Below are 15,152 nucleotides of genomic sequence, written 5' to 3' on the forward strand. Positions count from 1 at the left end.
TGGGTGCCCAAGTGCCCATCTGAGCTTCACTCCCGCAGCTCATGGCTGCCCTGTGTGCTGACCTAGCAGGCATGTTTCCACCAGGCACCACCCAGCTCAGAGGAGGATTTAAGGCCTGGCCTGATTTCCCCATGCGAAGAGAGCTCAGGCTTCGGAAATCCTGTCTCCGTGACTCATTCCCAAGTGCCAGAGCGAGTTCCCATGAGACGCGGGCGCTGGCCCGAGCCATGGGCACTGAAATAATCCATTTCTCTCACACCTTTGCCATAGCTGCCTCTTCAGCACTGCTCCTTGGCTGCCTCCGCCAACCGCTGGCTCTTCCCCGGGGCAGAGCTCCACTTTCCTCCACTCTGGAGGATGATGAAGTGTCACTGATTTCGGGCCCAGCCTGCCCTGCTCTCCGCAGAGCAGCTTGTTGGTCCTGCAGCCAGACAGGCAGGTATCCAGTGCTGGCGTTGACCTGGCACTCTATGCCACGCTGCCATGGTATTGAGCAAAGCAGATGCCAGGAAATGGTGCCAGCCCAAAAGTGCTGACCTGCTGGAATCGGCACCAGGGCCCTTCTGAGCAGAGTGCTGGGGACTGCATGGCCCGGCGCCTGTCAGGAAGAGGAGCACATGTCTGAGCAGCACCTGTTTGCTCCTAGGTGAGCCCGGCACAGGCAGCCTTGCTCCTTCCATCCTGAGATGGTGTATAGGGCCATGCAGGGCTGGTAGGGTTGGGCCCAGAGGGCTCCTCAGAGGCAGCTAGAGCAGGGGGAGAAGCAGCTGGGGAGGCAGGGTCTCCTCTACCCAGCCCTGGTAACACTTTCACTGCCTCAACCTGGGCTAGCCACAGCCCGCAGCGGAGGGAGACCAGGCGCGAATGCATTGCACTGATCCAGCTGCCATGTCTCAGAGCAGACACAGAGCAGAGCATGCTCACTGGGCGGGGGGGGGGGGGGGGGGGCGTGGGTGAGAGTGAAGCCCCCCCTAAGGCTGATGCTGCTCTCTGCTAGCCCACAATCATGGGCCGCGACGGCCTGACAAAGGATCTTTATGGGGGTGCCTGCATCTGGGGCCCAAAACTTCCAGCCTCTGGGAGTTTTGCCATCAACTTAGTGGGAACAGGAGCAGGTCCTCGCGTGCTCATATGCTCGTGTACCTGTTCTTGGTGCCTACGTGCCCACTGAGCAGCCATGTATAGGAAAGGGCACCTAGGGTATGTCTACACCGGGTCCAGTTCAGACAAGCTACTGGCGCTGCTGTCAGTGGAGCTGCGTTTGCTCACGTTGGCTCCCCAATTCCCTTCCCAGCTGGGACAGTCACTGCTCCGGAAATGCCACGTGATGACCACCACTCATTTGTAGCGTGGGAGCACCAAGAGGCCCTGAGCCCTTTTGGGTTAAGCACTAGATACACGTGTAACAACAGCCCTGTCCCGGCCCCAAAGAGTTTGAAATGGGCACACACCTGGTTCTCAGTCACGTGTGTAAATAATTAAACTCTCTGTGTGCAGCACCCAGTAATGGGAGCAGGAACCCAAGAGTCACCCTAGTGTTCACAGTTCACCTACTGAGAAAGCAGGAATTCACTCTGCTTTGCAAAGCCTGACTGGAAAATGTTACCCATGGGGCTCCCCCTCCAGGCCCTACGTGCGCCACCTGCAAGCTGCCCTCAGGATCACACACGGCTTGTTGCCAAAGATTGGTGGTGCACAGGTTTCACGAGAGTTAGTGGATCGAGGCAAAGGCTAGGCTGCCCCATAGGCTTCCACGTGACCTGCTAACTCATGGGAAAACAACAGGCTGCAGCTAGTGATGCCTTTCAGGTTAGCCCAGCTGCAGTGAGAGCAGCCGAATGGCGAAACCGCCCTCGAACCGCTGTGTGTGCTTGGGCGCGGCACTCTCTAGTGCGTGGCACAAAAGGTTCTGAGGCACATCCCCGTTCCTTAGTGCTGCTGACAGTTCCTTAGCACTGCTGTGAATTCTTTCCCCATGAATCAGGAGGGAACTTGTCTGTCCTTTCTGGGCACATGGGGAGAACTATGGGAAGGACCTGGAGGATTAGTGGCTCTTGAGTGGTTCTAGCCTGTCTGCCTGCTGCCAGATCAGGCCCCGCCTGTCGGGCACGGCTGCTCCCTACTCAGCTTGTGGGAGCGAGCATTCCCCAGTGAAGTCTCCAGCTTGGGAGCTCTTTTCAAAGGAGACTTGGCAAGTCCATTCTGGCGCTGAGGATGAGCTCTCTGGGAGGGGAGGCGGGGGGATTATGTGTTCATGGTTTTGCCCCCTACAAGGTGGTTGGGGAGCACCCAGTGGCCATGGTAACCTAGCTCAGGGTCCCCTTTTGCCTTTCACCTAAAATGTGATAGAAATCTGTTCTCCCTTGGGCCCAGAAGGAGCCTGCTGATTTTGAGGCAGATTTGAATTTTCTGGTGTATTTCACTGGGAGGGCCAAGGAGCTGCTCCTTTGCTGGTAGGGGGTTTACCCTGCTGTACTACCTGTGAGCACGGCTGCACCTAGAGCGAGTGAAAAGGATCAGGGCCAGACCAATGCAAGTCCTGAAAGAAGCAGGCGGGAGAAGTTGTGTGGATCTCTGAATTTGTGTCTGAGGCATGGAGGGTTTCCTGGGTCTAGACGGGAGAGGGAGAAAGAGAGAGGTGGAAAGGGAGAGAGAGCTGATTTATAGCTTAACATCTTCTTTTGATCTTGATCTCCCCTTTTTCTTGGAAGTCTCTCTCCTTACCCATGCATAGAGATGGGAGGAGGGATCTATTTCAGAGATGGCTGAACTCTGGCTTCTTGCTACTTCCTGGAGATCTTTTGATGTTCTCTTTGCTTTAAAACATTGTAAGGTTACGTTTCTGTCTCCCGCTGCCCCTCGGCTGTCGACATCAGAGCGTGTGTGATCCATCACGACTTACCCAAACAATCTCCAGCAAGATGAAACCTCCCCGTGTGCTGAGCCAGCGAGGGGAACCCACCCCTCAGCCAGCAGCCGCACAGCTCCCAGGGTAGGTGCCTGTACCTGTCCCTCTTCCCCCAGCCTGCGCACACAGAATGTGCTGGTACAGCCAGGCTGTAATGACTGGGAAGTCCGGACTCTCTCAAGTCAACCTCACCTCTCAGACCATGGAGAACAAATTCTTGCACCCCCAACACCTTGTAGGTGATAAAATGACAATTTTGTATTGTGTCTAGCAGTGGGACTCCAAAGACTTATAAATGGAACCCTCTGGGCTTGCGACCCGAACCCTGAGGGGAGGGGAGTAAACTAGCTGCTGTGCCCGGGGGGAAAGCACCATGGCAGGCCTGCTCCAGGATTGTCACTGCATGGAGCTGTCTCCGGAGCACATGCTGTTCGTGCTGCCAAACCTCCACGAAAACACCATCTGTCTGGCCCAGCCTCACTCCTCAAATGCTGGAGAAGGAAATGTTAGCCAGAAACTGCCCTGGGTAGCAGATGTGAGTCTACATCCCTGGCTCTTTCTCCAGGGTCATTACACGGGGCAGAGGACATTTCACCAGGAGGACAACTCTGGTCTTTGAAAACATGCCCCTGTGGGAAGACGGAGTGGGCTATGTACCTGCAGCGTCATGGGAGGCAGAGCAATGATGGGGGAGGGAGGTACAGAGTGGGGTATCAGACCCCAGCTGAAGGGTGTAGGTTGGTCTCTTGTTCAGTAAGATCTGTCTCCTTTCTTATTGGGAACATGCGTAGGATGAAACTCAGCTCTCTGAAGAGGGATAGCACAAGAACTATGCACCTCTCAAGTGCTACTTGAGCCCTGTAGTGGGGTTTAGCTCAACCAGAAGTTAGGGCTTGATGCAGGAGTCACTGGCTGAGGTTCTCTGCCTTTGCTATGCCATAATGGTTCCTTCTGGCCTTGAACTCTATGGCTCTGTGAACAGGCCTTCAGCTGGCCCCCTGCATCTCACCTGCTGTGCTCATGGAAACTGCTGTTGTGGTTTGGGACCTCCAGGCCAGTGGTTAAAAGAAAATCCTCGACCTCTGTTCCCTGAAACTGTTCTCAGCAATGTCTGACAACGAAAATTGATGCGGTTAAACTGGTGCCATTGTCTAGCATAGCCCAGGCAAAAGAGTAAAATCCTTCTTTAAACCAATCTGTTTTGTTCCATAAAATTAATTTGCTTTGTTTGACTTTGGGGTTAATTACATGGACACTGGCCATAAACTTCAGCTGGGACTGACAACACTGCAAGCTCTTCCCATTGTATCGTGAGATTTAGTGATACTTATTGTGTGTCTTGAAATCGTGACTCGAGTGCACCCTAAACACCCAGAAACCGGAAGAGAAATAACAAGAACTCAACATTTATCATTTTTATAAAAAACGTGTGAGTTTGAAGCCAGTCTCATTATTTCGGGGGACCTGACTCATGTTTTTTGAACATTAGGGGTTGGTAATGCTGGGTTGGGTCCTCACAAAGATCATATGCCCCAAATCCCCAAACCTTTCTGGGTGCCCGGGGTGGGCATTGGATGAGATGGCGCCAGTTTATGGTTTTCACACAGCACTTTCCGAACGACCAGGCTATAAAGGTGAGAGCGTGCCAGAACCGCTGGAGGTGTGTTCCGTTCAGGAGGCGTTTTCAGGCAGACAAAGGTGAGAACTCCTGAACTTTCACTGCATGTTACGACTGAAAAAAACATGTAACCAAAATATCTCTTAAGCCGTCCCTCTATTTTATAAATTGGTTTCTTTTAAAAAGAAATGGCTATAGGCAGCTATGCTACTTGTAACCCAGCCAAGAATAATTTGTGGCAGGAAAGTTTGAGCATTTGTAAAAATAAAATAAAATAAAAAAACCTAAAACACTTTAGAGTATTTTAACATGAACACAAACAGAGAGTCAGGTATTTAGAGGGCGGAATAACCCCCAATGGCACTGGCATTTCTGACCATGTGTTGAAATAGAGATTTTTCATGTGTTTGTTTTAGTAATCACACGACAGAACTCGGCAAGTCACTTGCTGCTTTTCTTCTTGTTAACATTTCTCTGTCTTGCTGCCATGCCAGTCAGCTTCCCTTTGCGTTCTACACCTGCTGCCCTTCCAATAGATAGAAGCCTCACTTGCTGAAGGGGCAGAAAGCTCTGAAATCCTGGAATGCTGCCCTGGGGTGTGTTTCTAACCTTTTGCTGTGCTGTTTAATGGTTTCTCTGACACCACAGCCAGGTGATGTGTAGGAACCATTTAGGGCTAGATTGTGCAATCCTTCCTGATGCTGGTAGGTACTTGTTCATGCCAGTACTGTCAGGACTTCACTGGAACTGCATAGGTGAGTAAGTGCTCACCAGCTGCCCCTGTGGATCCTCAGGCATTAGGGCACAAGCTGATCACTAGTTTGGATCACGAAGAAAATCATACCCCCTCTAACCTCAGTGGTGTAGCATTGAACAACACAACAGGTAGATCAGGGTTTTTTCCCCCCATTTTCCACATCTGTGGACTGGGATAGAGAAGATAGCCTGGGAACGTCTGTTCTCCCTGTCTCATCACACAGAACAAGGGGCTATTTCATTCAGTGAGAAGGTGGTACGTTCAAAACTGGTGACAGATACTCTTGCCCAGTGCCCAGCTAGACTGTGGAACTCTTTGCCATGGGATGTAGCTGAGGCCAAGAATCTAGCAAGATTCCAACAGGGATTTACATGGATAGCAAGAATATCGGAGTTATAACAGTTAATGCGAACACATGTTTCGGAAGAGATATTAAACCTCCTACTCAGGGCTTACGCCAAGGGTTAAGAGGAGGCCAAATGTGGTGACACATTATCCATCATGCAGGTACCCTGCACCTTCCTCTGAAGCATCTAGTACTGGTCACAGTCGGAGTCAGGATGCAGCACCAGCATGGCCATTCCGATGGTCTTATCCAAATGCTGCTCTACTCTTCCATGGATTCTTGTACGGTGCCCATCACTGTGGTATCTGAACCCCTTCCAGAGTTACAAAAAACCACAGTGACTGGCCCAATCCAGGGTTCTTGCTCCCTGACAGAGATTGCATTGGCATGTGTTTTTCTTAATGATGATTGTTATTGGCTGATGGCTTCATGTTGTTATTTGGGAAGGGCAGGCAGAAGGCATGGGCTTTGCATTTGGACCAGAAAGCGGTGAGGTTTGTTGTAGTTCTTAATAGCCACACAGAGCCAGCCAGGAGGATGCTGGGCTAGCTAGGTGCTTAAGGGTAGGGCAGCCCAGATGGTCCTGCTCTAGGCATCTCCTTTTCCGTGACAGGAACTTCATCCCCATCACTAACACTGGCATGGAAAGGGTTAAGGCGCGCAGGCATTACCGCCTTTCTTTCTTTTCCTCTTCCATTCCCTCGCCAGCACTGGGCTGAGTTCTGTTTCGTAATACTGCAGTGTTTCGTGTACTCTATCTGGCATCTCTTAGTGCCCACGACCTTTGGGGCAGGTCACCCGGATTTCTCTAGGGTGCAGAAGTTTGTGGGAGAAAGGAAGCATTTCTCTGGGGCAGCAGCATGTGGGTTCCTAATTCATCCCACTCATGGGGGATTAGAACTGGGTAAAGACATTAGGAATAAACCCAGGATGGATTCCAGCCTGGAAAGATTGTATGGTACCTCTGCTGTCACACAGAGTCTGTTAGTACACCCTTGTGAGTATGATTTCTCTGTGTTTAATGCAACTGTTTGAAATGCTAATCTGTCCATGATGCAGCCTCCTTCATAGGAATATCTGCCGCCAATAAAATTAATCAAAACAGAAAATTCTTTGGTGTGCAGACAACTTTGCTCAGAAGGAATGTGGCTCATGTTCTGGACCCTGAAGAAACTTGCAACCTCCCAAGCAAAGCCGAAGATAAATGAATACAGGGCTGAATTTCTGCAGTGACAGAAAACACTCAGGCTATTACAGTTCTGGAAATGGAAATAGAATCATTTCCAAATTGTGCGGAAATCTTTGCTTAAACATGATGACATTTGAGTGAGAGAATGTTTTGTACACACTGCCACCTAGCTCTGTAGGGTGGAAATGCATCATCCTTCACTGGTGTCTGTTCAAAATACCATGTACTCTGACCCTGTAACAACTTTAACTGGAAGTGATGAGGAACAAAAGTAATCTTGTACCCCTCCTCCCAGACCAAACCTGATTATTCCAAGATAAATGCAGTATGGATTTCAGAAGATCTCTAGGTTACGGATCTTCCCTTGTTGTATGGTTAATTGTAGTCAATAGCACCTGGTGGATATATTCCTTCTCACGTAGACATTGCCACATTTTATTTGCAATAAAGTTTATGTTATCAACAAAGCCTGCCTGAAGTCCCAGTGTGTCCTGAGGATGGAAATAGCCAGGCCTAGAGGCTTTCCTCCATGGTCGACAGGTGCTTCTCTCTTGCCATACTCCTGTCTATAAACCTATCCTCCTTCTATCTTCCATTGTAATTTACTTACGTGGCAGGCAGCTATACTAAGAAAAGTGCATTGACTAATGCAGATACCTTTCCAGGATATCTGGAATGTCCCGGGGCAGTTCATTTTCTTTTGTTCTTAGCCTGGTAATTTCTCAGGTGTCAAACTATGGAATTTCATTAGAATCTGGAGAAAGCGGCAGATTCTAGGATTTCACTAGCACTTAGAGATGAAGCCTGAAAGAAACTGGCTACAGTTCAGAAATCCTTCTGGGTTTGGGTCAAACTCTTTTCTGGCTCTTAATGATCCTTGGAAGCCTAGAGCTCCCCTGAAACTGGGTGAAAAATAGGACAGTTCCACAACTACTGAACGGGGAGGAAAATGTAAGAGATTCCCAAGAGCAACTGCCTGATGAGATAAACCCAGCAGAACTAGATTCCCAGCTGGATGATGTGACAGAACTGCTGCCTTCAGACCCTCCATGGGTCTTCTTTGAGTCTAGGCTGCATGGACCATACACGTAATCCAGCCCCTAGGCAGCAGGATCTTCTAGCTGGTGAAGTTCTCTCTGAAAATATCTGACCACCAGCTGGCAATCACACACTGGGGATTATCTCCAGACCTATCACTCCGATTGAAAGCGGAGAGATAACAAGTCTCGGGATTCTTCTGGAACTTTAGGGCACCAGAGCTCATCGGACAGCCTGGCAATACTGTTACTACCTACTGTATTGTGAGGTGAGTTGAGAATGGGGAAGCAGTCTTGAGAATGCCAGGGTTTGGTTCTGTGCCCAGAGATGAAAATCCCAAATCCTGGAGCCACCTTTGAGCCTTCAAGGGTTTCTGGAACCCAGAGGTAGTCAGAGACCTAACACAGACCTGGGCTTAATCCTGCAGGGTGCTGAGATCATGGGTTTCCTGTGAAAATGTCTGAAGGTCCTGGAATTTTAAGGCAATCTAGAGTCCTGTGGAGCTCAGCAATGGTCTCTGAAAGTTGGAATTCTCTGGAAATGTGGAGATTGTTACTTTGAAATTCCTCAGCTGGGGTGCACAGAGTCAGACTGCAAGCATGGCGCTGAGCACCAGACAGCTTGGGCCATTTCCGCCTCCCCAGGCCATTACCTCCTCTCACCTGGCTCCTGCAGCTCCCTTGTTATCGCTATGCCTTCGATGGCTCCACAGCACCCATCCCTGTGTATGTGGGACCTCTCCAGGGCTGCTCCAAGCCCTAGATCTCCAGCCCCTGGAATAAGTACAGTGCTGAGGTCAGGTTCCCCACACAGACAAAGAAGTGCGACAGGCTCCCCCCACCCCTCGGGCAGCCCCTGGCTCCATCCTCAGCCATTTCAGTAGCCAGCTGAAAATGTCTCTTTGTTCGTAAAACTCTCCCTGGAGAGCCACCTCACGCAGGGCTCTCCTCACACAGAGTCCCCGTCACATAGATCCGGCACAAACACAGCTCCCTCCTCACATACACAGAGCCCCCATGGAGTCTGGGGAGTTCTCAATGGGTCTTCTCTCCCAAACCAAATCTTCTCATTGCATTTTCCACTGTGATGCTTTCCCAGAGCTGAGGAAGAGCTTTGTGTGGCTCGGAAGCTCGTCTCTCTCATCAATGGAATCTGGGCCAATAAAAGATATTCCCTTCCCCACCTTGTCTCTCTATGCACAGAGTGTAATTATACTGTGGTAGTCTGTGAGCATTGCTACTTTAATCCAATATACCTTAGCAAAGCTTGTGTGTTTATGGTTGTAGAAGACACTGTATGATGTTCCATAGGATCTGAGAGCATGTAACTAGAAATGATATAGAGACAATGGGGTTTGCTGATTTACACCAGCTGGGAATCTGGCTCTGTGATCATTATCACACACACAAAAACTACATTCCAAGAGCATATTAAGGTAGCAATTTTCTCCTCATTATTTGATGTGCGGCCCCCAGACCTTATTTACTGTTCACGGTTCACACTCTGCTTTGAAGATAGAATTTTTCATTTCTTCTTGGGCTTTTCTATGGTGTTCTCCATGAGAGTATTACCACTGAGAGTGCCACAGAAGTTCATTCATTTATTTTCACAACACCCTGTGAGATAAGGAGTTTTTATTCTGATTTCACAAATGGGAAACTGAGGCACAGGGTGATGAAAGTCAAAAGTGCCCACTAATTTTGGGTGCCCAATTTGAGACACCTAGGACCTGATTTTTACAGAGCACGTAGCATTATATACCACTTTATATGTTTAAAGCACAGCTGCCATTGACTTCAGTTACATATGTGAGTGTTCAGAACGTCTACAAATCAGACGCCAGGGTCTCAAGTCATGCATTCAACAACATTAACCATGAGACCCTTCTTTTTTTTCCTGCAACCTCCTGCCTCATTTATCCTCCGCCTTCCAGTTTCTGCAGGGATCCTACAGACAACAGCCTCCTTTACTACACAACCATGATTTATCGGCAGACAAGGCCCATCCTGTGCACTTGGCCCATCCTGTGGCAGGGATTCTGTGGAAAAACAGTCTCTGATCATGTAGTTAAAGACTGAATCATAATGCATAGGCACCAGGGGACCGAATGAAGGTTGCCTGAGCAATTTTTGAGCACTTGACTTTGCAACCTGAATGTTCTTTTAATGTAGTTTTTTTATGGGTAATTTCCTAGGATTTTAAAAAAGCAAACTGAAAAAACCAAAATTCCATCACATGGCATCATATTGACACCCAAGTAGTTCACCAGCAGAGTTAGCACAATTAGGTCCACTGCCCAACCCTCTGCCACTTGAGCTAAGGAAATAACTGATAGCAGTAGTAGGTTGTCATCCTTCATGTAGACAAACTGTCTATTTCACAGATACTGACAGCAGAGGAATGCAGACACTCAGGAATCTTGGATTCCATTCCAACTCTTGAGGGGGGGAATGCTGTGCTGGTCACAGACACTTGTGCCATCTCCCCCCAAGCTTCACCCCTTCTGCCCTGTCCCCTTCAAGCGGTCACTGTCCCCCTTCCTGTCTCTTCACCACCCCTAGTTCCTTCACTCAGTCCCATTCTACTCAGCGAGCAAGTCCCAATCACCACTCTTCAGGCTTCTCATCCCAGTTCCAGTTTCCTTGCCCAGCTGGTCCCAGCTCCGCCCCCCCAAACTCCATCTTTCCCTTTCTTCCTCCCCCACTGCCAGTCCCAGCCTTCTCCACCACCCTCTGGGATCCTTGTCCCAATGTATTCTGCTCCACACCCGCCCCCAGGTCTGGCTCACACCCCTTGTGCGTTTGAATGAAGTAGCTTCCTCCTGCGCGCTGCCTGGGTGTCAGCAAGGAGCACCAGAAAGAGAGGCTCCCTGCCCTGACCACAGCCTGTCCCACCCCAGCCCAGAGATGCAATTACAGGGAAAGTCCTGTCAGCCCCAGGCTGGAGCATGCTCAGTGGGGATAGAATCTTCAGGGAATTTAGCTCTGAAGCTCTAGCAAGTCTCTACTGAGCATGTGTTGAACTGACCTTTTTCAAAGGTTTGTAACTTGGCCAATTTGGGGCAGACTTTCCCGGGGATGGCAAACAGCACATTCCTGCCAAATTTCAGGTCCCTGCTCCAAAGCACAGAGTGGGGGGTTCGCAATCAAAGGTTGCTAGATGTTTGTAACATGGGCAAAACAATGTCTTTTCCCTTCTCTTCATTCTGAGAAATGGCTGAACTATTCACTGGGGGGGAATAAGCTAGTATGGGAAAATTTCAGCCCAAATGGTTAAAATTTGGCAAAGATAAACACAAGTGAAAACTGGATCTTCCAATGGGACGTGTCTGAGCCTTAATTATAGGCATGGTCACTGATTGGGCCTATAAAAATGTACAAAGGGGCAGAGCACAGGGTGGGTGTGTAGCCATCGACTTTGTACATTTGGACTTTTCTGTATTTAAATTCACAATCTCAGTTACCGTAAGTTTTGTGTTTTAATTCTCCTCCCCAACATCTTTTTTAAACCAAGAACTTGTTTTTGAGAAGTGTGCAAACTAGGCAGAAAAATGGCTCCCCCTGTTGGACCCTGCAGTCTTCGTAAAGTAGACCCCTGGGCCAAGAGACCGCATGTCCCAAAGTTAACCCAATGGTCTGCGTAAAAGTGAGTGTGAAAGCAGATCACTTCGAGAGTTTTGTAGCCATTGAAAGCTCCTTGTGCTCAATGAGGAAGTAACCACCCTGAAGTGGTCAAATGTAAACCTCTGCCAGTTTTAAGGTGTCTGAACAAAAAGGGTCTTAACATTTACTTCCAATGGAGGAAAGTAGAGTTTTCCACCTGTCTTTTACTCAAAACTGGCTTAACTTTTTTGCTCAAGCATAAAAAAAAAAAAAGCATCTCTGGGATTCAGACCAAACTGGGAAATTTCCAGGTGAACTTCTGTGAAAGTTCTGAGAACCTGAAAACCCTGAGAATTAAACTCCTGCCTGAACCCTAATGGTATCATCGGCTGTAACAGAGCTGCAGTCTAAATCAAAGCCCCTGAGCTGAGCACTCCTGCCTGAACCCTAATGGTATCATCGGCTGTAACAGAGCTGCAGTCTAAATCAAAGCCCCTGAGCTGAGCACACTTTGGTGCAGGGTTGCCACTGTTACGATTTCATCTTGATTCTCATGATAATTGGTGTTTTCCTTAAAGTCCTGGGTGCAGGAGTCTTGTGAATACATGAGAATCGCAGTTTTCATTTAAAATAAAGGTAAGTTTCCAGCCTTCACAGTTGCAACTTGAAAACATGGCCTGAGTGCAGCCAAAATCTGAGAAACGAGAAGGCCCAGACCACTCCCCTCCTCACTCCATTTATTATTTTCTAAAAATCACATGAGCTTTAAGCTAATGTCATGATTTTTGGCAGCCTGACTCAGGAACGTTTCGGATTGGCAGTGCTGGCGTGAGTGGCGAAGATGAGACGTCTTGTTTATTTTGCAGCCTGAGCCCATCTCTGAGTGCACATCCCAGGCTGTTATCGCAGCTCTGAAGCCATCTGCAGAGCACTGTTCCAAAAGCCATTACAGAAGGGAACGTTGATGGCTATCTGTGGCTAGCGATGGACAAATGGTGGAAATAATTGCTCAGTGAAGATTTTATTTGGAAAATGTTGCGAAATGTGCAGGGTAAATGGTTTGATGGATAATGTTCAACCAGCTCCGCGTGACACCTGGAAGGGGGATGCTGGACAGCTTGATTTTTCAGCAGCTGGGACTGAGCAGGTCTCTGTGGCATGTCCGGTGGGTGTCTCTGCCACCATTCTGAGCTGCCTGCTCTGTGCACTCAACCTGACACTGGGGGGAAGAGCCTTGTGCAGATGCTTTACTGACAACACACTTGAAGACAGGCGTTTGGAAACAATTAGGAGCTTCCTTAACTGGATCCCCACAACTGGCTCTGAGACACCACTGGCAGCCAAGCCCACAGACGCAAGTTCAGGAGGAGGGCAGGTTAAAAATACACACACACACACACACACCCCCCCAAGTCACAGACACAGCCAAAGCCAGACTCCGATGGAGACATACATGCAGAGGTACACACAGACGAGACTTAACCTTGCACCAGCACACATGCTCACAGAGTCACTTTGCACACAGATATGTGAACCCAGTGTAATTGCAGCACATACACTTTCACACGCAGAGATGCATGGATAGGCCGGCAGAGATAGTGTATGCTGGATGTGCCTATCTATGCATCACATTCACAAATGTAGTGTATCCCTGTGATCCACTCCATGAATGCTTGAGCCAGGCCTCGATTCAGGCTGACCTGTGGTCACAATGTGAAGTGCACCATTTGGCAGCTAGACGAAGAGTACCAGGCAGCTCCAGGGTCTGTGGGTCTGGCTAGACAGCAGTCACTGGGTGTGACGGCAGCTCCAACTGACATACCTGAGCTAGTTTTAATTTGGTAGCTCAGGACCTGGAGCAGCGAAGCCGCGGCAGCATGAGCTTCAGCACAGGCTAGCTCCAGGAGGAATTATCCAGGATTCGGGCAGGTTCATGCAGCCTGTGCAGCAGCGTGCATTGCCACAGCTTTCTTGCTCCGGCATCCCTATTAGCTCAGTATGTCCGCAGAAGCTGCGGTCACACTGTGTGATTGCAAAATAGACACGCTCCATGTACCCGAATAGACTCCCTATTGCCTTCACCACACTTCCATCCCGGAACTACTTCAAGGGCGATGACTCAAGCCACACAAGCACACACTCCTGGTTCGACAGACATGCACATGCGGACACACGGGCATGTCCAAAATATGCCTGCAAACACTTGGAGGTAATGACCATTGTCGTGACTGACGACTGAACCAGGGACTTTGGAACTAGAAAGGTAAGTCTCTTGTTTGAGCTACAGCTGCGCACTATAACGTACTCTGGGAAGGGATGTGTAACGCACACAGGCCCGCTGATGGAAGGGGGCAGGACAGGACAAAAGGAGGCAATTGCCCAGAGGGCCAGGCGATGTAAAAGGGCCTGGGGGCCCCTGGCCCTTTTACATCGCCTGGGCGGGCCGCAGGGCTCCTAGGCACGCGTGGGGTGGTACCAGCGGCGTCGAAGGAAGCCGGGTGGGCGTGTGAAAGCCCTGGCTGTGCCGGAAGAGCGCCCATCAACTGTTCTGCCCTGGGGCCCAAAATTGCTGTTGGTGGGTCTGACCGCGCACAGACATGCTGGTCCATGTAGATTTGTTCATACTGAAAGGGAGGAAGTCGGTAAACAAATTACTGCACAAATACCCCATCTTTCCCTAAATACAATGGAAACGTGCTTCCTAACTGCCTGCCAAACCACCATGGTCCTGCCAGCGCTCATTCCTCTTGTTCAGGGGTTCCTCTGGGGACTGCATTCATCTTCAGAAATTGACTAGAGAGGGGAAACAAGAGAAGCAATTTGCCTTGGGAAACAAATGTGCTTCTTGTGGCTCAAAATGGCAGGTAATACACGGCAGCGTTCTTTTACAAACTCAGCTCTCCCGGCTCCCGGTCCAGTTCCCTGCCCACTAGGCTGTGCTGCCTCCCGAGAAACACTTGCGCCGCTAGGTACCTGACTGGTGCCCATAATCAGATCTGCAGCCACAATTCAATGGCAGGCAAAAGGGAGGCTGTTCTTGGGAAAATATGCTCCAGAGGCGCAGGCCCGGGCACAGAGAGCTTTACAGCTGCGACTTTAAACAAGAGGAAGACGGGGCAGAGGAAGCGAGAGACATGGAGGCTCCCCTGCAGAGGCCAGGCTGCAGCAATACAAACAGTGCCAATGGCTAAAGCAGGGGTAGGTGCTGGTGAGCTGAGGGAGCGGGGCAGGGGATGGGATGCAGAGAGAGATGAGGTGGAGCATGTGGGTTTGAGCCAGGTTGGGAAAGACGCGGAGGGGCAGTGGAGATGTCTGGGGATTCTCTGGGCACAGGGAACAGCAGACAGCAGCTTTCTGCATACAGTGGCCTCTGGGGACCTGGGGCTGCGAAGGAGACTGGCACCAAGGGCTGCCCCAAAGGAGGAGTTGAAGCAGCAGCACTTACACAGGCGATGGAGAGTCCGAGATGATGGGCAGAGTCACATGCACAAGAGATGTGGAACTAGAGGGGAGTGGAGTGACGATGATCACCCCAAGGTTACAGGAAATGGGAGATCTGGGCTGGGCAGGGAAATAGAGGAAAGAGAGACTTAAATAGTAGAGTAAAAGTGACAGAGAAAGGACAGGAAAAACCACAACAGCTGATGGCGGGAGAAAGTCAAAGAGGAAAGAAAGTCAGGAAAAGAGAGCGGGA

This window comes from Chelonia mydas, chromosome 18 (assembly GCF_015237465.2).
Source record: "Chelonia mydas isolate rCheMyd1 chromosome 18, rCheMyd1.pri.v2, whole genome shotgun sequence".
Classification (NCBI taxonomy): domain Eukaryota; kingdom Metazoa; phylum Chordata; order Testudines; family Cheloniidae; genus Chelonia; species Chelonia mydas.